This window comes from Teleopsis dalmanni, chromosome 1 (genome assembly GCF_002237135.1).
Source record: "Teleopsis dalmanni isolate 2A chromosome 1, ASM223713v2, whole genome shotgun sequence".
Lineage (NCBI taxonomy): Eukaryota > Metazoa > Arthropoda > Insecta > Diptera > Diopsidae > Teleopsis > Teleopsis dalmanni.
Window position 1 is genome coordinate 57,740,231 of NC_051846.1, and position 26,858 is coordinate 57,767,088.

The 26,858-nt window shown below is 27.2% G+C and overlaps 1 protein-coding gene across 1 annotated transcript in view; it reads right to left on the reverse strand.

The window, feature by feature from the left end:
- Positions 1–26,173, reverse strand: part of LOC119667809 (protein phosphatase 1 regulatory subunit 16A-like) — a 56,743-nt gene extending 30,570 nt beyond the window's left edge. Inside the window, exon 1 of the mRNA XM_038077135.1 lies at positions 25,812–26,173. The gene's annotated coding sequence lies outside the window, so the exon portion shown is untranslated. The remainder of the gene's footprint in view (positions 1–25,811) is intronic.
- Between the last annotated feature and the right edge of the window lie 685 nt (positions 26,174–26,858).

The window sequence follows — 26,858 nt, forward strand, 5'->3', positions numbered from 1 at the left end:
GCTTTGAGATGGAATCCTCAAGGCAGTCGTCGAACTGGAGCGCCGGCTAAAACTTGGAGAAGAACAATTGAAGAGGAACTAAGAGAAGCCAACTAATCCTGGAGTGACATATGCCTTGAATCAAATAACCGAATACGATATAAAAAGATGGTAGAGGCCCTATGCTCCACTAGGAGATAAGGATAAGAGAGAGAGAAAGAGAGATTTAATGATAACACTGCAAGACTTTATTTTTTGAGTGTTCAAGTACCAGGGATTGAATTTGTGCCCTGCCAAATTTGAAGCTCAGAGTCAGTGTTCATTAGCCAGCTGATCCAAAGCACTATTTGGATCGTTTTGATCGATTCAAAAATTGTTGACATTCAGTTGTCTGGATGGTGTATAATTCCATTAGTATTTTGTAATATATGTTAACAATGTTTTCATTTCAGAAGACGTAGGTATATAGACTAACTGGCTCTTATATATTGATATCTGCAATTTATATTACAAGCAAGAACTTTATGATAATCCTATTGACGTTGTTGACTATATTTATAAATTTAAGGTAATATTTTAAGAGAAACCAAATATTTATTATTTGAATTGTATATGGTATTAGTCATACCTTTAAGGACCATTTTATGTAGAGTGTCATGGGCTCGTCATGAGCAAAATTGTTGTTGTTTTCAATGCAAATTTTAAAATTGAGAGTAAGAATGAGAGAAAAATAATATGTGCATTCAAATTTGGTCATGAGAGCTAAGGCTATCTGTGCCTCGTCACTTAGGCTTAACAAAGCAGTGTTATTCAGTAATAAATGTCAACATTTATGTCTTTTAGAAGCAAATTATTATAATTTCTGCGATACTCTACCTAACATGCATTTTCGTCAAAGATTAAAAGAGACAATTTTGACGAGCCTATGACACTCTACATAACATCGCCCTAAGTGTTTATTAGTAAGTCGAGTAATCTAAAATATTTTGCTATTACTATATATGCTCTTATTAATACCTCTAAAAAAATATATATTAGTAAGCCGAATATTCTTGGTGGCACAGTTTCTTCAACTTTCTTAGTACATATTTAAGTAGGAAACTTAAGAGTAAAATTGTAAGACCAGTGCGATTTAAAAACGAGATTTATTCTTTTAAGAACTACTTGTATATTTGGGACCTTCGTCGTTACGAAACATAAAATAACAGAATGTGATCATTTAGACAGAAAGTGTTCTATTGTCTCACGTTGGAAGTAACTAAATTAAAAATTAAATTAATTATAAAGTAGTTATTTATTTTACGCGTATTTGAAGCTAATAAATAAAACGTCAAATAATTAATAAAAAAAAAATGAAGCAATAATTTTAATAAAATTTCCATTAGGTCTAACTAATTAACATGTCAATTCGAGTTTAACCGAATTTAGAGGTGTCAATCACACAAATAGCAAATTTTAACATTTTATTATTTCCAAAGAATACAATATGTATTTTTCAATTACAATTATGAATTTGATTGAAAGTGTAAATAAACTGAAAATGTTTTCTATTTACCGTAAACAAATTTGTTGTGATTTCGAAACTCAAAAATGAATTGTTTACATAACACCACATTCTGCGAAATACCCAACACCCAACACCCATTTATCAAAATTTTTATTTTCAAGAACAACCAAACACAAAACTTTAACCTTATAAAGCAAATACAACGCGCAATTCTTTTATTAATTTTGTTTTGATAATTTTTATTAAAACATTTGGTAGAATTTATCTCACTCATATTTTGAGCATACGTCGCCAGATAACGCGATTAGATCAATCTGACATACATAAATACATATCATTTTTATTTATTGTTTATTTATATATAAACAATTTATTATAGCATATATGTGTTCGACTTATACCGCAACACCTCAAATTAATAAGCCGTACAAATATTGCGTACAAATAATTTATCACAAGTTTGCATTTTTATCGCGAAATGATAAAAAAATAAAAGAATTATTGAAATTATTTACTGTACCTAAAAATAGCGAAAATTAGATATATTTTTTTTTTTTTTGTATAATTAAAGCATCATAAGATATCAAAACAACGACGTAGCTTTGTTAATATGGCCTCATAAAATTGAGGAATTGCAGCCGTTAAATAAAGAAGGGAATCCCAACTATTTTTGGAATGCCACCTCTGAATCACAATTTTTAAACAATATAAGAATAATTTAAAAGTCATTAATGAGTTAGTGTATCGGGACACTTTTACTCTTTGATATCTGGGAGGGTTTCTGCAGAGTCCCACCCATCTCACTGACTTATTTATGTATTCCTTAAAAGTTTCGTGATTATTCGATGACTGATCTAAGATCTGCGTACCACCCCGTGCGGCTAGAGATTATTCTGAAATTACATATGTTACATCGCGAATAGTAGCTTCAGGGCTCTGTCTCTTATGTATTTTATGACCGGGTCTATTCTAAGGTCTCTTAACTTGTCATTTATGCGGATGTACCAAGGCACTTTGAAGTGTCTACGGAGAGCCCAACTTTAAGCAATTTGTAGCTTCTGGATAGTATAGTTGGCAGCTTTGCTATACGCGACACACCCATAGAGTAGTGCTGGTCTGATTTTCTGGCTGCAGATATTAAAAATATCGAAATTATACAATTTTATAATGTTAACATTGAAATTAGCCATATCAAAAGCTACGTTAAACGAGGAAATGCAATGATAAATAGAAAAATAATAGTTAATCCATATAATAAATACTGAAAGTATTTATAGGACTTTAATTGAAAAGTTCAATAAATATCAGGTATTTATTGTATTACGATAACAAAAAAACAAGATTTTCAAAACAATAATTTGAAGATAAGATATTCATCAACTGATATATTCATGTCTATCACTGACCATCATCATTTTAGTACATATATTTTTATTTAAACAATGTGTCAACATCTAAAAATTAAGATTAAAACATACACCCAACAAAGCAGAATTTCAATTTTCTGTAGAGATCAATGATGGACTTTTAATTGTCAGCTATTTTGACACAGTTTCTGCACTACACTATATACCGAAATACGTACACGAAATTTAGTATCCGAATTATCGTGGCTTAAAATATAAATCAAGTACAACTTTGGGTCAGTTGACTAATGAACACTGATTCTGAGCTTTAAATTTGGCAGGGCACGACTTTAATCTCTGGTACTTGTAGTCCCAAAAACTTATTTACGAATAATTAAATACAAGAGTTATTTCCAAGACCACTGATGATAGGTATTTAGCAATACTGGAAATAGCTGTAGGGTTAGCCAAAACTTTAGTTAATGAAAATAATATAAAAAGAGTTTTTGTTGTTGTAGTTCACTACTTTTCGTAACCTTTCTAACAATAATTTAATTTATATTATTGATTATTTTTTATTAGTGGTATAAAGAAGCGCTTTTTTGTGTACAAAAACAAAACAATGAAATTTAATTCTCATTTTGTTTAAATTATTATACCTATATCTATATCTAGCGATTAGGAAACAAAATAAGTTTGTTTAATATAAGAATTCATTTTAATGTGCCCATAAATCTCCAGTATAACCAAGAACGGTTAATGTTTTTAATTTACGAGAAATATTTTATTTTAATCAGACAAATTATTAAAATGAAATTGCAATAGAAATTAAACTTTTAAATTCATTTATTACTCAGTAGAATACTCAGTATGAGGCTCTTACTCAAGTCTAATATTACGAAACCCTCAACGGGAAAAATTCTGATTGTCATTCGATAAACTGCATATCTTTTGTTCGGTTAGAATCAGTTCTCCTCGCAATAAATCAATTTCATTAAGATTAAAGTATATAGCAATTGTTAGCTGAATCCACGGTTGCCACTTGAAAATTTTTTTCTGTACCAAAATTGGTTTAAAAAGGTACCATTTCTGTAAAAAAAGGTCCAAAATTTTTTTGGACCTTTTTGTTTTCTCGTTCTGTGTTTTTTATAGTGTTATAAATGAACAAAATACAAAATAGTGCAAAGTTGCATTTATAAAAAAAATTAATTGGAAATATCCACAACAAAGTTGGGTCGTCAAAAATGTACCAGTTTTTGAAAATGAGTACCAAACGAAAAAAAAAAAAGTACCAATTTTGGTACTAAAGTACTATAAGTGGCAACTGTGGCTGAATCCTACTTCTACATTCATTCTCATTGGAGTCCACTACATCGTAACATAGCAATAATATTTACTGATATTAACTCAAGTACAGATACTACTCAAATCTGAACAGAGTAAAATTCCTATTGGTCAGTCATCCTTATCTAATACTTCAGTGAAAAACACAACGTATAACCCTATTGTGTGTTTGAGCTCTTAAGAGCTGTAATTAAAAAACTATATATACTTTTAGTAACATTATATTTATTATATATATATAATTAGCTTTTATTGTAAATTCATTACTTAATAATATATTTCAACTTTTTTGTAATTTTTAATTATTTTTATATTACTTTTTGTATATTCGCTAACTTTTACTTATTTATCTTTTTACAAGACGCATGTCAATAAATTGATTTATGCGTTAGTATTTTTAACAATTATGGCTGATAAGCGATACAATGTCAAATATTTATTTAACTGAAGAAAATAAAAAATAATAATATATTGCTTTTTGCTTATATCGACAAAGAATTTTTTAATCAAATTACAATATATCGCCATAAAATTATTGACGAATTTATCACTTTTTCAACTGTTAGATTTACCTTTAAAGGTTGATTTTATGTCTATACTATATATAGTATAAATGTGAGGGTACCACCATATTAACAGATTTGGATTAGATATAAAATTATGTCAAATCTTATCTAATATTTACTTATTTTTTTATTACCTATTGGATGGTTTCGTCGTTTTCAGGTATTTTTGCTAAAGTTATAACAAATTTAATTAAAATATTTATGAAACAGAGATACTGAATAATCCTTAATCTATTTAAGGCATTTATTAGAAAAATATATATATGAATATATATAAAAATGTATTTATGTTTCAAATATATTTTATTGATTTTAAAAATACATGATTTATAAATAAATAATATTGGATTTTTGAAACGAAACACTAAAATAAAAAACCAAAAAACCATTATTATTGGGTAGTTCTGAAAGTGAGTCCGTTTTCGTCGTCCTAACTATCATCATTTAGAGAAACTAAATGATTTACTTAAACAGAACAGATCAGAATTGATCAATAGAAAAGTTATACTGTTCAATTAAACAGATATAAGATCCCAAGCTTTGTATTTCGTTAAAACCTTAACAGTTTGAATGGAATATACCTACCACATCCACCATATTCTCCAGATCTGACACCTTCTGATTATTATATTTTTTGATTATTTTGATGTTTTATAAAATTTCTTTGAACGTTAAAACCTTTGTTCCTAATCATGTCAAAAATGATTTCAATCAGTTTTTTACCAACAATAGTGGAAAATTTTGTGAGCATGAAATCATGTTACTGCGATAAAGACAGCATTGGACCAGAATGTACAGTATATAATTTAATGAAATATTTGTTTACTATAAGAAAATATCGCTTTAATACTAATTTTATTAAAAACTTAAATAAATTTAATAATTTCATATATCTTTCTCAATCTCCAAACTTACTTTTATTGAAAATTTAGTTAGACTTATAGTCCATTCAAAAAGTTTAATGATCTCGATTACGTTGACAATATAGGTATCACAATGCATTATATGCTGGACCCTAAATATACTCTAAGATCCATTATAGTAAACTATTTTGAGCTGGGTCTGCTTCAGTCCTAGTACCACTGCTGATATCTTCAACAAAATATAAATGATGTCAATGAATTTTACTATCTTGGGAGTATCGGGGGTGTTCGGATTCTGTTGTTATCTTGCATATTAACAAACGGGGTCAAAGAATTAAATAAACTTAAAATTCGACTTTATAAGAAACGTTACGTCCGTGCATTCGTGAAATTATAAACAAAGTGCAACTGTTTGTGAATTATTGTGTAAGTTACATATGCTGACAAACGTTATCTTCAATATAGATCTATAATGTCTGAATGCCTATCAAGAAGGAAATTAAGAAAAAAAAAATTGAATTGGCTGCGTTAAACCTTGAAAAAGACTAAAAACGATACAGCGAGAATGATGGATAAATGGTGTCCGCAAAGCTCAAAATGGAGAGCTCATCCATTTATTCCCTATATGTACACAGTATGTGTGGATTGTCAGAGTACAAGAACCTGTTCGATTATTATTTTTACATTTCAATACAAATTACAAGGTACGTGCTCCGTAAGCGTTAATTCGAAGCGCATTTGAGGCGCTAGGTTCGGATCGCTTGGTGTTTTTATGAAGTAGACCACTAAAGCTCTAAAAAAATAAACTTTTTAAGTAAGTTTAAGAATATTAATATTATAAAATTAATATTTTGAAATATTATTTCATTTATCGTTCTTTAATATAACGAGATTTCAAATAAGATTTATATATCATATAGTTTAAAAACAAATTAAATAAAAGAAAAACCAATTTTTTTCTTTGAAGAAAGTTCTGTATTTTAATTTCTATAATTTAATTTTGTTAGTTTTATGTTTAACTTTAATATTACTGATATCATACATCAATTTCAGAAATACAAGTTAATAATTTTAATAATGGCAATGGTAAAAAATTAATGATTACGACTACGAAGAAAGACTAAAAGAAAAATGATAGCAATTAATGTAAACGCAAAAAGTACGAAAGAATAACGCACATTCAACTAATCAAACTATGAAAGTTTGAAGATACGAGTATTCCGCCAGTATGAAATACTCGAATGCTTTCCGCTATCTACGAGAAGAAAATAATTTAGATTTTAATATAATTTTACGGTTTATTTTCGCTTTAAACAATTAACTTGCTAGGGTGACATAGCGTGAAAGAACCCTGTTTCATTTTTTATTTACCGGTTAACTACGAAAAGTACATAATCACACAGAAGAATTGCAAAAGCTATAAGTTAATTAATATTGGATTAAAATTATATCAAGTCTTGAAATTATCATTATATATTATTATTATTATATATTATTATTATTATTGTCATTATATATTTTTTAAATAAATTATTTTTCTATATCTGGAAAAATCAACACATTACAATTTAAAGAAAGCAATATAAGATCCCTCACATAGCATATGCTTTTCTTTTTGAAGCTTTTTACAATACCAGATAGTTGATCGTGATATTGTCACCGTCTTCTTTCCTGTTTATGGTTCTGTCTATGGTTTTAAGTACGGGAAGGCTCTCTAGCGTCAGTATTTTGTAGTGGTTTTTTCCCTGTCTAGTATTGTTAAGTTATCTAGTTCTGATCTCTGTTTGGTCTCTATTATGTGTTATGCTAATGCAGTTGTTTCTTTACCTCTCTTCATATCATTCTGATGTCATTCTTCAGCATTTTTCTCACTTAAGCCTTCTTATTAACAATAAAGGAGGATCCCTTTCTAAAACAACACGTTAAATTCCCCAAAAAAATGTTCGGTTCTGTGTTTTAGGATTTACACTTTTATTTCGATTATATTTTTTGTCGTCATCAGGTGAGTTCCTAAAAGCTGTATGCTTATTTTAATATATAATATATTTAATATATAATATATTTAATATATAATATATTTAATATATAATATATTTTTAACATAATTAGACGTCTTATCCGTAGGATATCGTATATATATATATAAATACATTACATTAAACAGGGTTTGAATACTGAGACTTGTAGACAATTTGACTTGTTCGATCAATTAAGCTAAAAGATATTCCGAAAGACCAATGATAATAACACACCTGTATGGTATCCGAAACACCTGTATGGACAACCAAAGAATTCACTTGATTAAAAATTAAATTTTTCGAGTTAATATAATTTACTCATTATTACTCCCTTATCTATACGAAGGCATATATCTTGTCATAGGACATAACATTCTCATGATATTATATTTAATTAAATATTATATATTTATTTCTTTATGTAACCGTGTTAAAAACAATATCCTAACTCAAGATCATGTTTACTTCAGCCTTTAGACCAAAATCTATTTAGGAGTTTGGGTTGATTTGATGGATGGGTTTAAAAGTAAAGATATAAGCACGTAAGGGGAGATTTGACTCCTTATTTAATGGAAGTAAGAGTAGCGGTATAACAGGCGTGCGAGGTATATAGTTTATTAGCAAAATTTGCAAATAGTTGGTGAAATTTTCTTCATTAAATTTTGATGTGTGATTAGCCTTATAATGTTTCTAAGGTCTTGCTGCAAAAGACTTGAGTGATTGCAATTCTTTAGATAGTTGGAGAGAATTTGTAATAACAGAGAAATTATGATTGCTATAACTGATAGAATTATTATTCCAAATCATATCAAAATTATTATTGATTTGCTTGATATATTTTAATATGCCGTGAGGATTAGAGTTTGATATATGTGGGGATGTGGAGCTATTGCAGTTTGATGTAAATATTCATTACTACACTTTATGAAAGAGTGACCAAAAATCAACATTAGTTTGATTTTAATACCAAATTAAATCATTTTATTATATACAATTCAACAATAGTCAAGTTCTTGCTTTGGCAGAACAAACACTAAATTAAATATCCATATACAATACATATATCACTCACTTTGTTAATATTAGAATATTTTTATATTAGGTATTAAAAAGCTATTATAATGTACAATACAATAAGATCATTTTCTATATATAAACTGCAATACTTCAAATAGTGTTTATGTTACAATACTCAAAACAATCATACATACGGATATATGTATACCAATTCATTAAAAAAACTTTAAATGAGCAGATAATTTATTAAATAAAATGCATGTGAGAGATAAAAATTATTTAAATAAACAGTTTTTTGTGTGCAAATTTAAATGTTTAACGCCGCCATATAATAAAAATTAATTTAAAATGCAAAATAGCAGACAAGGTGAACAAGGTACACGGTTTGGGGTAAAAGTAACCAAATTGGAGTTTATTTTTATTATTAATATTTTTTTTTTTGTTTCATTATTATTTACATTTACACATGCGTACAACTTATTTTATTTATTGGTAATTCACGATTGTCTACGTCGTAAAATGTACAATTAAGAAAAAAAGATATTTAAATAAAATCAATATTATATACGATTTTTCATACGTCCCCATACATTTGTGCAATTTTATATATTAACTTAATGTGTTATATTTTAATTATATTTTTTTTTTCATTTTATAGCTTTTTAAATTAGCTTTTAAAAATAAATAATCAGAGTTTGTATAAATTAAGTAAAAAAATTTAACTGATCTTTAGGTTAGGTTAAGTTAGGTTAAAGTGTATATGGTTAAGAAGTTAATATATGAACACTTACACCTTTAGTGACATGACATAAAACCTTAATAAGATTTCTAAATATAAATGCAATTCATTTAATAACAATAAATGCTACTTTTACTGGCGCTTGGAAGAGGTTAAAGTTCGACAATGACTTATAAGACCCAGTTTAGTAAGTTACTTATTAAACGGCTTAATATCACCAGCTGTACTGAAGTATTGCTATAAGGTGTTTTTTTGAGAGATTTGATTCTTATGTCAAGTTTGAATCACTATTGGAGTCTAGTGTTAATAAATTTTTCAACAGAAAGCGGATATATGTTCTATATACTTTTTCACTTCAATATACGTTATCAATACCCGATCTCACTTCTACTTCAATAAGCACTTCGTCAATAAACACAATTGGGACAAATCATTGATTTAAATTACTGATTTATCGATTCCTAACAGGCATTAAAAAAAATATACTGCTTCCCCAGCTGATGTGTCTACTTGTTGAGATGGTAATGTAGGTTAGGACGAGGTTAGTCAGGTGCACTGCTAACAATGCCATACTGTTCAAATGTTAGTCCTAAAAAATTTTAGAAAGAAAATATCTTTAGATGTCACTGAAATTATTTTAATATTTGTTTAACTTTTTTTCGCTTTTAAATTAATATATCTTGAGTTCTATGTGCTAAGCACTACATCTTTAAAGTCAAAGATAATGTAAATTTCATCGTTAATGGCGTTGGATAATAATAATTTTAATAATAAGAATAATAAAAAATTAATGATTACATATACGGAGAAAACCTAAACAAAGTCGGAACAAACCTATTCAAAACTGGAAAAAAGCAAGTTTTATCATCAACGGCACGATATTGGGACACGATCTGAAAGATTTTTTTAAGACAATCTACCAATCAACAATTAATATTTAATCAATTAGTGTAATCTTCGACCGTTGACCACTTCGTTAGTGTAATCCGTTGTCTGACCACTAAGATCATAGTCTCTGATACTACTAGACTACTTTATATGAAAGTAGTTCAAATCAATAGTCTATGGGAACAACCTTGAGTGCAGTATTTGTGACATATGGCTTCAAATTATTGTTAAAACGTTGAAATATAGACCACTACAACGTAATTACTAATACGCTTAATTGGCGAACATATGTACGAAACCATATTTCATCAATAGTACCATAAACCTAGTTAACGAATAATAAAATAGTTATCTCACTTAATTAATTTGTAAATTTGTTTATTTTATTTTAATTTGTGAAATGAACAATGAAAATATGTTTTAATTTTATTAAACTTGATTATGACTCGATCTGTCACCAACAGTAATTTCTTGTAATTTGCCACAAATTATACTAGAATGTGCAGAATTGATCGTGATAATGTCATAATACTAATTATCATTGGTTATGATTAATATAAAACGTTTATGACTCATTTTAAATTGTGCAGATCAGAAAAAAGAATAAAAACAGATCAGAGAACTGCATTCTACAAAATCAAACTGCAAGCTGCAGTTTAACTGGTAGTTAAATGCATGGAAATGTTAAAATTAATAATACATAATCTTAGATCGCATATGGAAAAATTTTGCTTATATATACATATATATTTATATACTGAATTTAATTGGATAAGTTGCACTTTTTACATATGCCATTTAAAATATTGAACAAAGAACTCTAAAGGTGCGTTCTTCCTTTTTCTATGAGAACTATACTTTTAGAACGATTATCACATTGCGTGGAATTCTAAATTATTCACCAGAAATATTAATGGAAGGAATATACTCGCATAATAGGGCACCTATTATTCGAATTCCAAAGAAAGAGCAAAGCGGATTAATCGTTTGCATAATGGCAGTTTGAGTTCTTGAATTATTAGAGGTTGACGAAAAAAAATTTAAATTAAATGTTTTACTTAATTTTGTTTTATTTTACACTTTTAAAATAAAAATAAGAAATTTCGAAGTATAGAAATTCTACTGTACCTCATATGGTCCAACTTAGTTCTAAATTTCAACAGAAATTTTTTTTTATTTCATGTATCGATTTTTTAGAACTATAAGATTGGCATTTCTTTATTTTATTTTTTTAGTGCTGTTATTTAGCACTTGTCTTTTTCTTTATTCTTTGTTATTAGTGCTATTTGTCGAAGTTTTTGCCATCTTTGCAACTGCTGTATGTATGAAAAAACCGAACTATTGGACTTATGCACTAAGAAACTTAAAGACATGAAGATAACAAAATATATAATAGACATATGGTTATATCCATAATTAACCAATTAATAGATATTTTCAGGAATTATGAGTAAGTTTTATTACGACATATTTGTAAAAATAAAGATAATTAGTTGTTTATAAAGACACAGATTTAGAATTCTTCTGTTTTTTTTTTGGTATGTATTACTTGTTTCTTTCTGATAATTTTAAACAACTTATATTGAATATGAATCATAAATGGCAACCATTTTATGCTTTCTATATTTCTGTTTTACTTGTTATCTTAGAAACATAACTAATGGTATGTGTCCAACCATTTCAACTTTGAAAATTCGACATCACCATTATTTTTATATGTAAGTAATATATAAATATAAGAATCAAAATAATTTATTTATTATTATATATATACCTTCTGCTCAAAAAGTATCCGGATTTTGTTGTTTGTTAACTACTCCTTAAGTAATAGACCTTTTTTTTTGTTATGTTGGAATACCCTTTCCTGACATATGGTGCAAATTTGAGCGCCATCTGTCAATTAGTTTGTTTACAGCAGCTGTTAATGTGAGACTACCTCAAGTGCATTTACCGATTGTTACTATGGAAAATTTTTGTTTTACGCGATTTTTTTACCAAACACGGCACCACTGTCATCGCTCAGGCACCATATTCACCAGAACTGGATCCGTGCGCCGTTTTCCTGTTCCCGAAACTCAAATTGCCCCTTCGTCGTAAGCTCAAGGAACTAAAAGCCATACCTTCACGGGCCTACGAAAAGTGTATGGAAGATTGGATTAAGCGTTGGCATATGTGCATCACTTCAGAAGGAGCATATTTTGAAGGAGATAAAATAAATTTGAAATAAAATTTAAATTTGTGTGTTTTTGTGTTCTATTTACAAAATCCGAGTACTTTTTGAGCAGAAGGTAATTCATGACAAAACACTATGTAGAATTAATATAGTGGTATGCATACAATATATATTATAATCGACAACAATACAGTACAATAATACTAGATGTTGTATTGAACAATGGTTTTAGACTAAAACAGGTACATATGTTATGAACGTCACAGTCGAGAAAGAATATGGCAAAATCAAAAAAAAAAAATCTCTCTCTTTCTCTCTTATTCTCTCTTCTCCCAGTGGAGCATAGGGCCTCACTAGAAAAAATAGTGCAACGAAAAAAATTTGTAGACGAATCAATTTATTTATTAAGTCAACCAGTAGTATTAAGAGTAATCAAAAGAAACTTCTCCAGTAGTGATAATTCCCGACGTGTATTGAAAGTTTTAATGAGTACATTTATTCAATTGTTATCCATAAAACACAAAAATCAAAGCTAAAAGTGATCTATCATTGTCTGTATTTTATTAAGATGACAAGGATTCTGAATTTTTATAAGATTGAATTAAATCTTCTACAATATCCACTGCCATTCACATACATGCTATTGATATCTAGATTTATTGTTAGATATCGATAAGTTTATGTTGAGTGGTGTGCTAGATTATCTTGTTAAGAATATGTTAAGTAGGTACTTTTGCATATAAATTTTGCAAACTAATCAGTTTGCTTTGATGGTATTTTATAGAACCAATATCTATAAATATTTAGATAAATAAATCCCCACATGTTGTGCGTATTTTCAATCCAACAATTTCTGATATCAGGGTTGTAAGAACAACCAAATTAGTGTGAACTAAATTAAGTCTACAATTAAACCCATTGCTCATATGATTAAACTAGTTTGTTTAGTTGTAAAAACTGTGGGAAAGAGAACTTTGGGAGAGAACACGTGCGTAAACTAAGCTACCACAAAGCCAAAGTAGCTTTTCAAATTTCTTAATTATTTCGTAGAATAAAAAAATTAAAAATTTATAGAATTAAAAAAATTGATCAAAGGAAAAACGGTACCGCCTTACTTAACTCACACTCTAGAGACAGTTAGCACAATTGCAATTAGGTGCCAATAAGTAAAAATTGTAGTTTTAGTGCTTTTAGTGCTACTCGTTTTGCTTTTTTAGGTTTAAATCCTATTAGTGCGGTTGCTGTGCCTCAGCGACGAGTTGGCTGACATGATAAGAACGCGTAGTCGTCGGTCGGTGCTGCTCTAAACTGGAATACCAGGTGATTTGCTGGTCTTTTACTTAAATTAAAACTTTTCAAATCAAGTTGTCATTGTATATATACATATATTCAAAAGATTTCTTTACTTTTTGCTTTTTGCCATGTTTTCTGATATTTTTTTGTGGTTTTTCATGTTTTGAAATAAAGACAAATTTTTTTTTTTTTGTCGTATCTTGTATCTCATTTTACAGTGGATTTGCGCTGTGATGTGTGTTGTTGTTATTCTACGGTTGCAAAGGTTAGAACAACCGACATGGGAACAACAAAACATTATAAATAAAAAATACAAATAAAAAATAGAAATAAAAATAAAATGAAAATATAAATAAAAGATAGAAAAAGTGTTAGAACAACAGAACAGCGGATTGCTGGCTTTTTAATCTTGTTTCCTATGCGGTGCAAGCTTAGTACGGCTTAAAAACCTGTGATGTAATCATAAATGATTTAAAGCTTTTGAGAATTCAATAAAAAATCTATTTTTTTATAAGCATAACAAAATTGTTTTATATAAAAAGTTTTTATTTAATATGTGTAGAAATTCTTTTGTAAGCAAACATTGACTTTATTGAATTGAAATTCTTCAAATGACCTCACATCGTTTTTCATATCAAGTGATTTATAGTGTATAATATTAACATAAACAAAAATCAAAATTTCAAATAATTTTTTTTTACAAAAATCAATCATTTGTTTTATAAGAGAAGATATAATAAATTTCTGCAAAAATAGTTGGAGACATGCTTTTTTAAATTACAATGTTTATAAGATTTAATAATATCCTCAATGTTCATAAGAATCAAAATCATTCTTGAGAGGCAAAACATACTTAAATTGAATTATTATTCATAATTATTCATATACAGACAGAATCTAAAACCTTATCTTTGACAGTAAAGCGATTTACTTAGAACTAAACCGAGGAGTGTTATTTACCAGTTAGTTTTAAAATAAAATTTTAATCTTTTACTATAATATTATTTATCTAACATATTAACAAAGTAGGTTTTTTTGGGATAATATCTGCTAGCTCTATGAGACGGGTGTTAAAACTACTTCCAGAACTCCCAAAACCCAGAACTGAGTAACAGAAATCGTATAAATAGACTTGTTGCATCATACAATAAATGAACAAAATAAATCCGTTCCAAATTCTATCTCATTCCATTAAAAAAAGTATTTTATTTTTGTTTTGTGGTAGGTGGTAATCATCAAAAGCCACAGTGTGAGATTTAAAACCACTAAAACCACCTCTTAGGAATGGTCATAAAAGATTGGAGCCACGTTCAGCAGATGCAACCCCATTTCAGTCATTAATGGTAGAGAAGATAGCAGAGAAACTTAATATTTTACAAGTTCAATTTATTTAAGCTGGATTAAAAAAAGGATATATTTTTAAATTGATTAATATAACTAGATCATGACACACAATATGCTGCACATAATAAGAATTATAAATAATATTCCCAAAATTGTTATGCATGGAGTTTTTCTCATAATATGAAATATCAAAAGTCATTGACAGTGAGTGAGTGAGCAGTGAGGGCTCGATGTGTTAACATATATCCTTTGGAGATACTCAAATATCTTAAGTAAATCATGTAGAATCATTTTTTTACAGCTTAGGTATATGTATATATTTTTTTATAGCATACTTTTGTCTCGAATTGTCTTGGTATATAACTATTTAGTTACTCCAAAAGAACAATAAGTGATGTACATAAACTTAGAGAAAAGAGAGATTAATTAGTTTCATCACATCAATCAATAAAATTTATAGGTTACATATTATATCAGACGTAGTGCTTCACACTACGGTACAGAAAGCTGATAAACATAATATACCATATTATTTACAGTAGTCTCAAGTATATAAAAATACTGAACCTATATATATATATATATATATATATATAGAAAAATAAAAATATAACAATCCTAAAAACCTGATCATAAACATAAAACCTGATCATCATAAAAATAAAAACAAAAGTTATCAAAAAGTAATACTATAAAATAGTATAATATCAAATCTATTTTTTTTTTATGAGTAAAAGTCTCATTTGAAACAATTTTATTGTGAAATTTGTTAAACGTTTTTCTTTTTGCACTACAATTAGTCATTTCTAGGCATAATAATAATTTATATTTTATTTCGGCAAACCAGTAAAACTGATTTCATGTCATCATTAAAAGGAAGATTTAGTCAAAAATAGATATCTACGACAGCATATATTAAGGATTGTTAAAAAATTAAATTTAATATCTGTATATATTTTTTTAAAACTTTATTAGATACTTCATAAAGATGTTTATGTGGGAACTCTTAAAGAGGAGGATTGCTTTTTTCTTCCTCTACTATGTATGCTCAACAAAAGTCATTAATTTACACAAGTTCAACCAACTATTTAAGGAAGCAAAAAAACGGGTGATCAACGAACCTATTAATCCATAATATGATTACTATAAGACTAAATCGTTATTTGGAGATATATTTAATAACAAAATCTCTAGGGTAACGTAATGGACCTACAGGCAGTCTATGCGATCACTGATTCACACTTATAGCTGCAAAATTTGATTTTCAGAGTAGATATTCAATAGAAAAAAATGTCGAATATTGATATATGTGAACAGTTGACAATGAAATGAAATAATATAGGAGAAGAAAAAATTAGAACATGCAACCTTCCATGTTCTATGGAAAATACTATGCAACCTCCCAGCGGTGGCAAGACGTAGACGTGACTACCTTGGAATCGGGATCTTAGTCTCAAATCAAATAGGTAAAATTAGAATTGATTTTATTGGGCTTTTCCGCGCACAATAGATCTTTTAGGTCGGGTTGCATTCATAATCTATTATTTAATAATAATAATAATAATAATAATAATAATAATAATAATAATAATAATAATAATAATATATATAATAGTTATATTAAAAACAATAATCATTGAAAAACACTGAACTCATATAGCTTTGATACATATTTAAACTATTTAACTTAATTTAAAGACAGCTTTAAGAAATTTTGTAATAACATTTTTATAATTAATAAAGTCAGTGATGAGCTTTTTAATGAATGATGTCATATGATATTAAATTTGCAAAAAAAACTCGTTCCAGTAATGCAAAAAGTATTGTTCTTTCAATAATTAATTGAAATTTTTTAAAAAAAATATTTTCGCGTGTTAGACAATTTTTTTGCTATTAATAAATTAATAAAAACAAAAAAATAAAAAAAAATTATTATTCATATCTATAATGATAATAAATGACGTTGCTAATAGGTCACTTGATCGCATATTCCGAAGTTTTCAATTAATTAATTATATGGAGAGAGAAAAAAAAAACAGAAAACAATTTAATTGATTATTTCTAGATTTGAAAAATATTTCATATTTCCTAACTACTTTAAGTTTACATGATAGATACTTTCATTTAAATGATATGAAATATTTAGTAATATATATCTACAAAAATACTATTTTAACTGTATAATTAATTAAATTAATAAATTATAAAATCAAAAAACAAACGTCAATTTAATTTTATATATTGCTTTTAAATTATATATTTATAATTTTTTAATTTTCAAAATTAATTTCAAATCAATTAATACAAAAAATATTAAACTTTAACCTGAAGAGCTAACCTTAAGAACTCAATTATATTAAATTGTACCACAAAGAAATGTCACCCACTTGTCATCTGACATGCGGAACATGAAAGCTATTGTGTCTACAAATACAATCCGACCATGAATTTGGAACTGAAAATCAAATTCATTCATCAAAGCAAAATATTCGAATTTTGGTCACTTGACTCAGGAGCACTGAGCACTGAGCATTGATTTGTACACAATTGACAGTTTTGTGTGGCAAACTTTGAAGTGAACGTAATTTTAAGACGACACTGTAAACATTTGGGTCACATCGAAGGCAATCAAATATTTTCGAGAGAAGACAAATTATATTTCAGTTTCTAATTAACAATTAAAGAAATAAATGAACATTTATTGTTAATATAAATTCACTTGTAAAAGAAAGAAATTTGTTATTCAAATTGCAATACTGAGTTTATGAATTTTAAATCATTTGGGGTCACATAAAAATTGATTGTCATCTAAACGAAGAATCAGGTTAAGATCTAAATGATTTTAACAAACTTGAAAGCAATTAAAGATACTGCTATCAGAGTATTGGAATATATAAGTATACTAATATAAAATTGCAAAATAAATTATTTTCTACCTTATTGGGGTAATCATTATGTTCCAAAAAATTAAATTCCGAATAGTGGGTTAAATACGTAGAATCTCTTCTCTGCATTATAGAAATAAATTTTATCATTTTGATTATATTTATTTATATATTAATTTGATTCATTAAACATATGTTACAGTAAAAATGAAATTTTAAAATGAAAAAGAATAATTCGCCATAGATTCTGACAATCTTCCTTAATTTCAAACAACATATCTTTAAGATACCAACATGACATTCAAATGACTAATATCTATTCAATAGATTTAACAAAAACATAAAAATATATGTAAAGTTTCCATTTTCTGTAACTTATGCTGGTTAAATGTAGAAAGTACCACTAAATCCAAGTTGGTTAGACGATGTCTTAAATAAATGGTTTAATAGAAATAAAAAAATAATCGGCTAGATTTCTGGAGACGAGAGATGCGATGGTAAAGACACAATAAATAAACTGACAAACGATGAGGACTTAAGCTTCTCTGTAAGATCTCTGAACACGAAAGATTTGAAGAAAAGAAAGCAATTAAGAAATGTACGATTTGAGGACGTTTTGATCTTAATAGGAACTGATCCTGACCCTATTCAATTGTCAGACTGTATCTATGCTTAGAAACATTAAATATAAAATAACTTATTTCTTGGTTAATAGAATTTACTTGTACTAAATTACAAATAAATTATAATCCGTAGCACTAACAAATTAAGATTTCATCAGTCTCTAATAAAAACTCATCAAATAAAATATAACAAATGTAATTCGAAAAAAAAGAGTTGCACTTCTTTTATGATTTTAAATGGGCTCTTAATTTTCCGGTGAGAAAATCTTGTATAAATCATGTTCAAACAACTTCTTAAAGGAAACTAAATTGTCGCATATCGGACAAGAACTTTGAGATTTTCCTTGTTTAAAGTGAACGTACGTCAGTCAATATTGAACTCAGTGAAGAAGATTGCTTTAGTTCCCGAAAAAAAACATTTTTACAACTCTGTATGTGAATTTAGTTTAATTGTCAATATATCGGGGCTTTAATTTGCAAATTTTTGTATAAGTAACACCATAAGATATTTAACAAGACAAGTCATTTGTCTTAGCTTTGGCATTGCAAAAGGGAAAGCAACTATTTTTCGTCTTATGTCTCCATTCCATCTGGGCTAGAAGAAGATTTAACATCTTTGGTACCATTTTTATTATCCACTTGACAGGGATGTCCGCCAGATGTCGTAATCAGTGTTTGTGTAAACAATATACGAATTTACAATTTTAAAGCATAGTAGTCTTGAGAATCAAGCTATAACGGCATATTAGAGAAAAACTTAAGCAGAATACGATTTAAAACTATAAGGCCCCTTTGAAGTGTTGAAAATTAAGCTTTTTCGACATATTACATAGTGAAGAAAGTTAAACAAAATATAATGTGAAACTTAAAAATCTAGTATTCCAAGAATCAAGCTTTAAAGGAATATTACAGAGTAAAAAAACTTCAGCAGAATTTAATTTCAAAGCCTCTTTTCTCGAGAATCAAGCTATAACAGCTCATTCCAGCGTTGAAAAAGTTAATTTAATATATCAAAGCTGAATATCTAGCGAATAAAGTTATATCGACATATTGGAGAGTGAAAAAAGTAACTCAATGTATAATTTTAAAGCCCGTTATCTCAAGAATCAAGCTATATTGGCATACCTTAGAATGCAAAAAATTGCTGAAAAAAGTGAAATGTACCAATTATTATTATTATTAAAAGAAGGGATTGTACACTGCGACCTAAAAGATCTATTGTGCCTCTTATTCGGGTTAGAGTGTTTCTCCAAACACTCTAACCCTGTTTAGAGTATTTCTGATTTCTTTAATGAAAGACAGTATAGAGCCTTCCTTTCCTAGTCTTGAATCTTTATGATCCATGAAGAAATTTACCAAAACACATTATCAAATCTTAACATCCCAGAAATCGTAATCTTGTTATTTATCGTTATCATTTATATCACTAAATAATTATTTCAAGTAGACAGTAATCTTTGCGTTGCAAATACTTGCTTGATATTTTAAGTATGAGTTCATAACCATGTAAACATAAATCACTATAAAAATAAACACGACAAGACTTAATTGTATTTGAATTAAGATTAATAAATGATGAACTTTGGACGCAAGACACGTAACTTGTGTCACTAATTGAATCACAATTGGATTTGTACTGCAGGAACTCATTGTTCGTCTCCAAAATAACAAAATCTTTTAAATTTAAAACTAAATATGTTGAATATAAGATACAATGTATATTTGACACACATAAAGTTTAGAGGAAATTAACAAAATATTGGATTAAAAAATAATAATATAAAAATAAACTTCAAAGATGCAAAATGCAAGAGAATTTTCTTTGAAATCCAAAAAAAATTTCTTCAAGAATTTCAATCAACATTTTTTGTTTTGCAAAAAGTAAAATTCATGTCAGTGTGTCAAGGATTGAAAACAGGATTCCGCATGAAATCAAAGAAGTCCGGTTCAGCAACTAGAAAATTTCAAAGCAGACATACCAATAAAAATGCTTAGAAGTAGAAATTCTATTATAAAATTTCTTTGTAGTTGTCGTTGCCACATTTCCATTGGAGTCGCCAGTGCCATTAGTAGAAAAGGAAATTTCTTTCAAGTTCTGCGACTTGATTTGACGCTTTGGCAACATTGAAGTGAAGTACTTAAAAAAGTAGAAACTACTTTATTGGCCATACACTGGACATAAATTACAATGACAGCAGCACTCACCTGCACTGCATCATTTGTTCAGGTTGGAAAGCAAGCATAACTCGTAGATGAAAACCTCGATTTGCTAGCAACTTTGTTATCTTGTTGTGTGGTTGGTTGGCTGATGTAGTTAATAAGTTTACTATGTTTACTATTGTGCAAAGTTGTTGTTGTTATTTCGCTGCAATGAAAGTGCACCACACTGCACCAGAGCTGCAGCGTGTTGCACGCATGCGCAAGTGCTGCATTGTTCGAATGCTCAGCCAACACCAGATTCGATTCAGCAAATTGCTTTGGATTTGCTCTTGAACATTTCAAATTTTTTGGGTGCAGTCGGGAAAATGCCTGAAATAATGGTTAAATGAATTGGAACAGGTTTGTGTTAAGTTGCTTCTAGTCGCTTTTTATGGGTTTGTAGCATTTAACAAAAGAATTTACCAGCTTTGCAGTTAATTTATTCCGTTTTCAGGCCAAAACAAAAACAAAACGTACAGATCAACAGATCTGATGCATGAGCGACAATGACAGCGGATGTAAGTTTATTTTTTTAATTATTTATTACTTTTTTATAATAATAATTTTCATGATTGCTTTAGAAAAAAAAACATATTTACATAAGAACTATGTAATTAGGTGTAACAGCTTTAGTAAAATTGCAGATCGCAATGGCTTTTTGTATACGTTCACTATTGTCTGTCATATATACTCGTATACGTGGGAAGCTTTATATATATTATAATAAGAGTTTATTATTGAAGAATAAGGGTAGAGTTAATTAAATATAAACAGAGCAGAGTAAACAATATATGTTAATAATAATAATACTTTTACTTTTAAAGACGAGATACGAAGTTGTACATATAGATATTCTACGAAATACTTGACATATTTAATGTTAGTTTAAGATGAATAATTAAAAATTTACTAATTATATAAATTACAGTTATAGTTACTGTTCCTAAAATTTCACTACAGTTATAGGTACTATTCCTAAAAACTATTATATGAAAACATCTCACATTTGCAGAGACATTTAGTCATTGTCAAAGATCAATAAAAAACGAAAATATGGTTTTTTTATATATTTAATTCCAGTCATAGTTATACAGCTGTGATTTTACAACCTCATTCGACCTCATCAAATTTCACTCCAATTTATAGTTAATATTCTTAAAAATGTTATTATTTAAAAAAATTACATATTTGAAGAACTATTTCGTTATTGCCAACGATTAATAAAATATTTGCAAAAATAGGTTTATAGCGTTTTATAGCCTGTAAACAATCTCGTCAGACCTCGTCAAACCTAAATTTCACCGAAAGAAATACTTAAACAAACATATAAGGATCATAATTATAAAATAATATTTTAAATACCTAACGTGACCTAAAAACGTGATGGTCTTCAAAACGGATAAACACAGTCTTATGTGAAGTCACAAATAACATAATAAATGTTAATTCTAAGTATGAATATGTAGAGAGAACTAAGATAATAGATAACTAAAACCCAACAAAAAGCGTCATGGGTTGAAATATGTTATATTGCACAGGACAAAGAAGGACCTTTTAAACAATTTCTGTTTGTTTCTAATGCTGCATGCTTTACGGCATATTACATTAATAATGCTTATATGTTTTATACTTATCTATAAATTGGCTACAAACTAATAATAATAATAGTAACAATATTAATTAAATTTCATTTAACTTATCACACTACGCAAACTACATAATGTCATTCTACATACAGCAATGGAGATGGAGTTGTCAAAGTTCTAGACTATCTGGCTGACCGCAGATATTTTACAGATGGACGAGGAAACACGAAACTAATAAATTAAGAAGTAACTTGTAAACCTATTTAAAAATTTTAAGTTTTGTATAGGAGTATGGATATCTGCACTTTAGGCTTGTTTATCTTTATGCTCTCTATTAATTTTTTATAGCTTTTTATAGCTTAGCATTATTGCATTTTGAAGGACGCATAATATCAGTATTTTGCAGTGATATTTATTATTAAAATTATATATTATAAAAGGTTGGAATATTCTAATCAACCCATTGTATAGAATTTTAAGTGTTCTACAGCAATTCTGTGGGATGTTCTAAATATTATTTTAACTAGAGATTCTCTTTCATATTAGTTTTTTTTTTTAAAATACTCCCAAAATCGCTGACTGTTCTATATAACGAATATGACATCGGCTGTGAATTGTTCAATGACAGTAGTTTGTCGTTTCGTTAAATTGGACATTCGTTAAATTTAATATTTGTTATATTGGACCACTACTGTATTTAAATTTATTATTTTTAATAGTAAATCAACATTAATATAATGTTATTAACATCAATAATGTAATAATTTAATACATTATAATAAAATAGGGATATAGACTCTGTTTTTCAAAGTCATTGCAAGGTGCATGAAATACAAGAATGCTATACTAAAATTGCAAGAGTGCGAAAACATCTCTGTTGTAGACTGGCAACATGAAACAGCTGTTTTTGCAGCATACCACATTCACATGAGAGAAGCAATGGCAAAATGTCAAAACAGCTCTTTTTTGTACATTGGTTTAGGTATAGCAAAAATGCAAGAAACTTTGTGCATGTATTTTGTTGTTACCTATTGCAAGTTTGCGAAATCTGTGCATTTCGTGCACCTTGCAATGATTTTGCAAGACAGTGTGAATACCCCTAATGAAAGTCGTGTGCGAGTTTGAGTAAATTGAGGGAAATAGCAAATTATGTCGGTATGGCAGCGAATGTTGGTATTTACCAGAATTTCGAGTAGAGTAAATTAGATAAAAATTAGTTAAATTAGGTGTTACCCTTGCAAAAATGGTATAATATGTTTAATAAATTTGCAAATTTTTAACCAAAAATAACAAATAAGTGCAGTAAATAAATATTTACATAAGTACAGTGCAAAAAACCCCTAGGAAATTTCAATTTACTTTACCTCAATTTACTCGAACTCGCAAAAAGCCATAATAATACAATACTATAATATATTAATGATAAATACATTAAAAATCATTATTATATTAATGATGATTTACTATTATCAGTAATAAATTTAAATACAATAAATGGTATTACATCAATACATTAATTATGATAATTATATTATATTATTAATATAACAAATTAATAATATAATATAATGTATTAATGATGATTAAATTAATCATATTTTAAAAAAAAAAAGAATATATTACATCAATACATTATGATTATTATAATATATTATTAAGATAATAAATTAATAATATAATATAATGTATTAATAATGATTAAATTAATCATATTTTAAAAATAAAACATTATATTACATCAATATATTAATTATGATAATTATATTATATTATTAATATAATAAACTTATAATATAATAAATAAATGTTGATTGATTTAATTATATTTTAAATAAAAAAAAATTATATTACATCAATACATTAATTATGACAATTATATTATATTGATTATTGTATTATATTATTAATATAATAAATTAATAATATAGATATATATATTAATGATGATTAAATTAATCATATCTTAAATAATAGAACATTATATTACATCAATATAATAATTATGATTATTATATTATATTAATAATTATATTATATTAATATAATAAATAAGTAATATAATAAAATATATTAATGATGATTAAATTAATTATATTTTAAATAATAATTATATTACATCAATATATAATAATTATGATTATTATATTATATTAATGATTATATTATATTGCTAATTATATTATATTAATATAATAAATAAGTAATATAATAAAATGTATTAATGATGATTAAATTAATCATATTTTAAATAAAAAAAGAATATATTACATCAATACATTATAATTATAATAATATATTATTAAAATAATAAATTAATAATATAATATAATGTATTAATGATGATTAAATTAATCATATTTAAAAAATATCAAAAGGTTATATATTCAGATTTCGGGAGCATTCTTCCAAAACCAAAGACCTCACATAGAACTATGTAAATCGGGAAAACACTTGAAAAGGTGAAAATTAAAATGTGATTCATATAATTTTTATCAATTTCTCATCATTCATAAACAATTTATTTGTATTAAAGCAGATAAAAGTGAACAATTTATTTATTTTTTATTTATAAAAAAAAGAAACACACGTTTGGTTAAATAAAACGCGGTCACGTGCATACGCATTCTGCTTGGCTGTAACGAAGCTGACTGTTAGCTGCCATGGCTAAAGCAGCATCTGAAGACGTCGTACCAGTTCTAGACAAAGCCAGATATTTCGTAAGTTAAAGATTCAATTCTTTGTAAGAAGACTAAGACTCTTCTCTGAGACTTTGTCGACGAATAAAATAATTAAATTTAATTATGTATACATAAAAATGAAAATAAAAGCTGAACTCGTAAAATTGTCTGCTTAGATTTGGGGCAAAATTTGATGTTATTTACATAGATTGATCAAGTAATTAAGAAGAGAAAACAGTGGATAGTGGATCAATTATGTTCTTGACCCCTCGAGCGCACAAGAAATGCTAATAGCAAAGACGAGAGTTTTGTATTAAACAATTAAATATATTTTTAGCGAAATTAACTAAAATAAATTTTTTGAAATTTACATTTTAAAAAATAATTTAAATCAAGCAACTAAATAAGTTTTTATATAAAACTGTTTTTATTGTACTTTCGCCTGTTGCGTCTGCGCACTGGCGATTTTGGTTTCGCTTCACTGAACTAAACTGGACATGTCTGCATTTATTTTATTATTTCTTATTTTTTTTTTTTGAAACCCAAATAAATATTTTCATTAAATATATATAAAAATATTATACAAAAATATTTTTGTTTATTTTTTTTTGTAGCTTGATACTACAATTAAATAATAAAATAACTTCAATATGGAAATAATGGACCCCAGTTTATATTTTGAAAATTGTTGTGCTCATTATTCATTTTTTTACTAGGAATTATTTTCATCTCTAGAACTTTTTTAACCACTAACTGCACTCACCATTCAGAAGTGCCTTTGGGCAGCATAATTTCAAACAACAATTTTTGTATTTTATACATTATTTTTATTGTTGGTGTTGTTAAATTTAACACTTTGCGGCTGCATTAGCATTTCTCTCTTCACTTCTTTTTTCACACTTGCTTCAACTTTCTTTAATATTTTTTTTTTTGCTTTAGCTATTTTTAAACGCACAATTAATACATTTTGCTTACAAATTTAATTGATAATTTTTCACACATTTTTCGTAACATTTTAATATACTAATTTCATTTTTTATTTTGCAATTGTAGTTATAAACAATATTTTTAAAGCCATCAAAAAAAACACAAAACCGCAATTAACAAATGATAATCCGACAAACAACCGACGTGCAATACAAATGTAGAGAGAATAACGAAACAAATGAAAGAAACGATTTGTTGTTACTGCTCTCAATTTTCAATCAAAATGATCACACAAAACAGTGTTGCATTTTGTAATTTTTTAAAAGGAGAAAAGGGAATTTTCTTTGAAATGATCAATTGTGCGGTAAATTTAAAAATTGCAATATATAGATCAGCAGATCGATTCCAATAATTGCTATCGCTAAAACCACATCGCTAAAATTCTTTAAATGCATTTTAGCGACCTTTGTGATTTTGCTAACCCATAACGCTTAATTTCTATTCGCAAATTTCCTGAACTTTGAAAAACAGCTGATTGCTCTGGATAAATCGCTAAATCACCACAATTCGTATTCTGCTAAATTGACAATAGCCAAATATCGTTAAAAACGACTAAAATTTCTCTAATTTGATTGTTTTTGACTGTTAGGTATTGTCGCTAAAAGTGAAAATATTATTTTTTAAACAAATCGACTAATTATTTTGTACTTATTTAGTATCATGTTCATATTTACTTTCTAATTTAGTTATTGTGAAAGAAATAAACTTGCATTTTAAGATAAAATGTAAAAAAATTATTAATATTCCAAAAATTACCTCAATACTTCAAGGGTGACGTGGAAATTTGCACTTGTTGTTTATTAATAAAATAATACTAAAATAA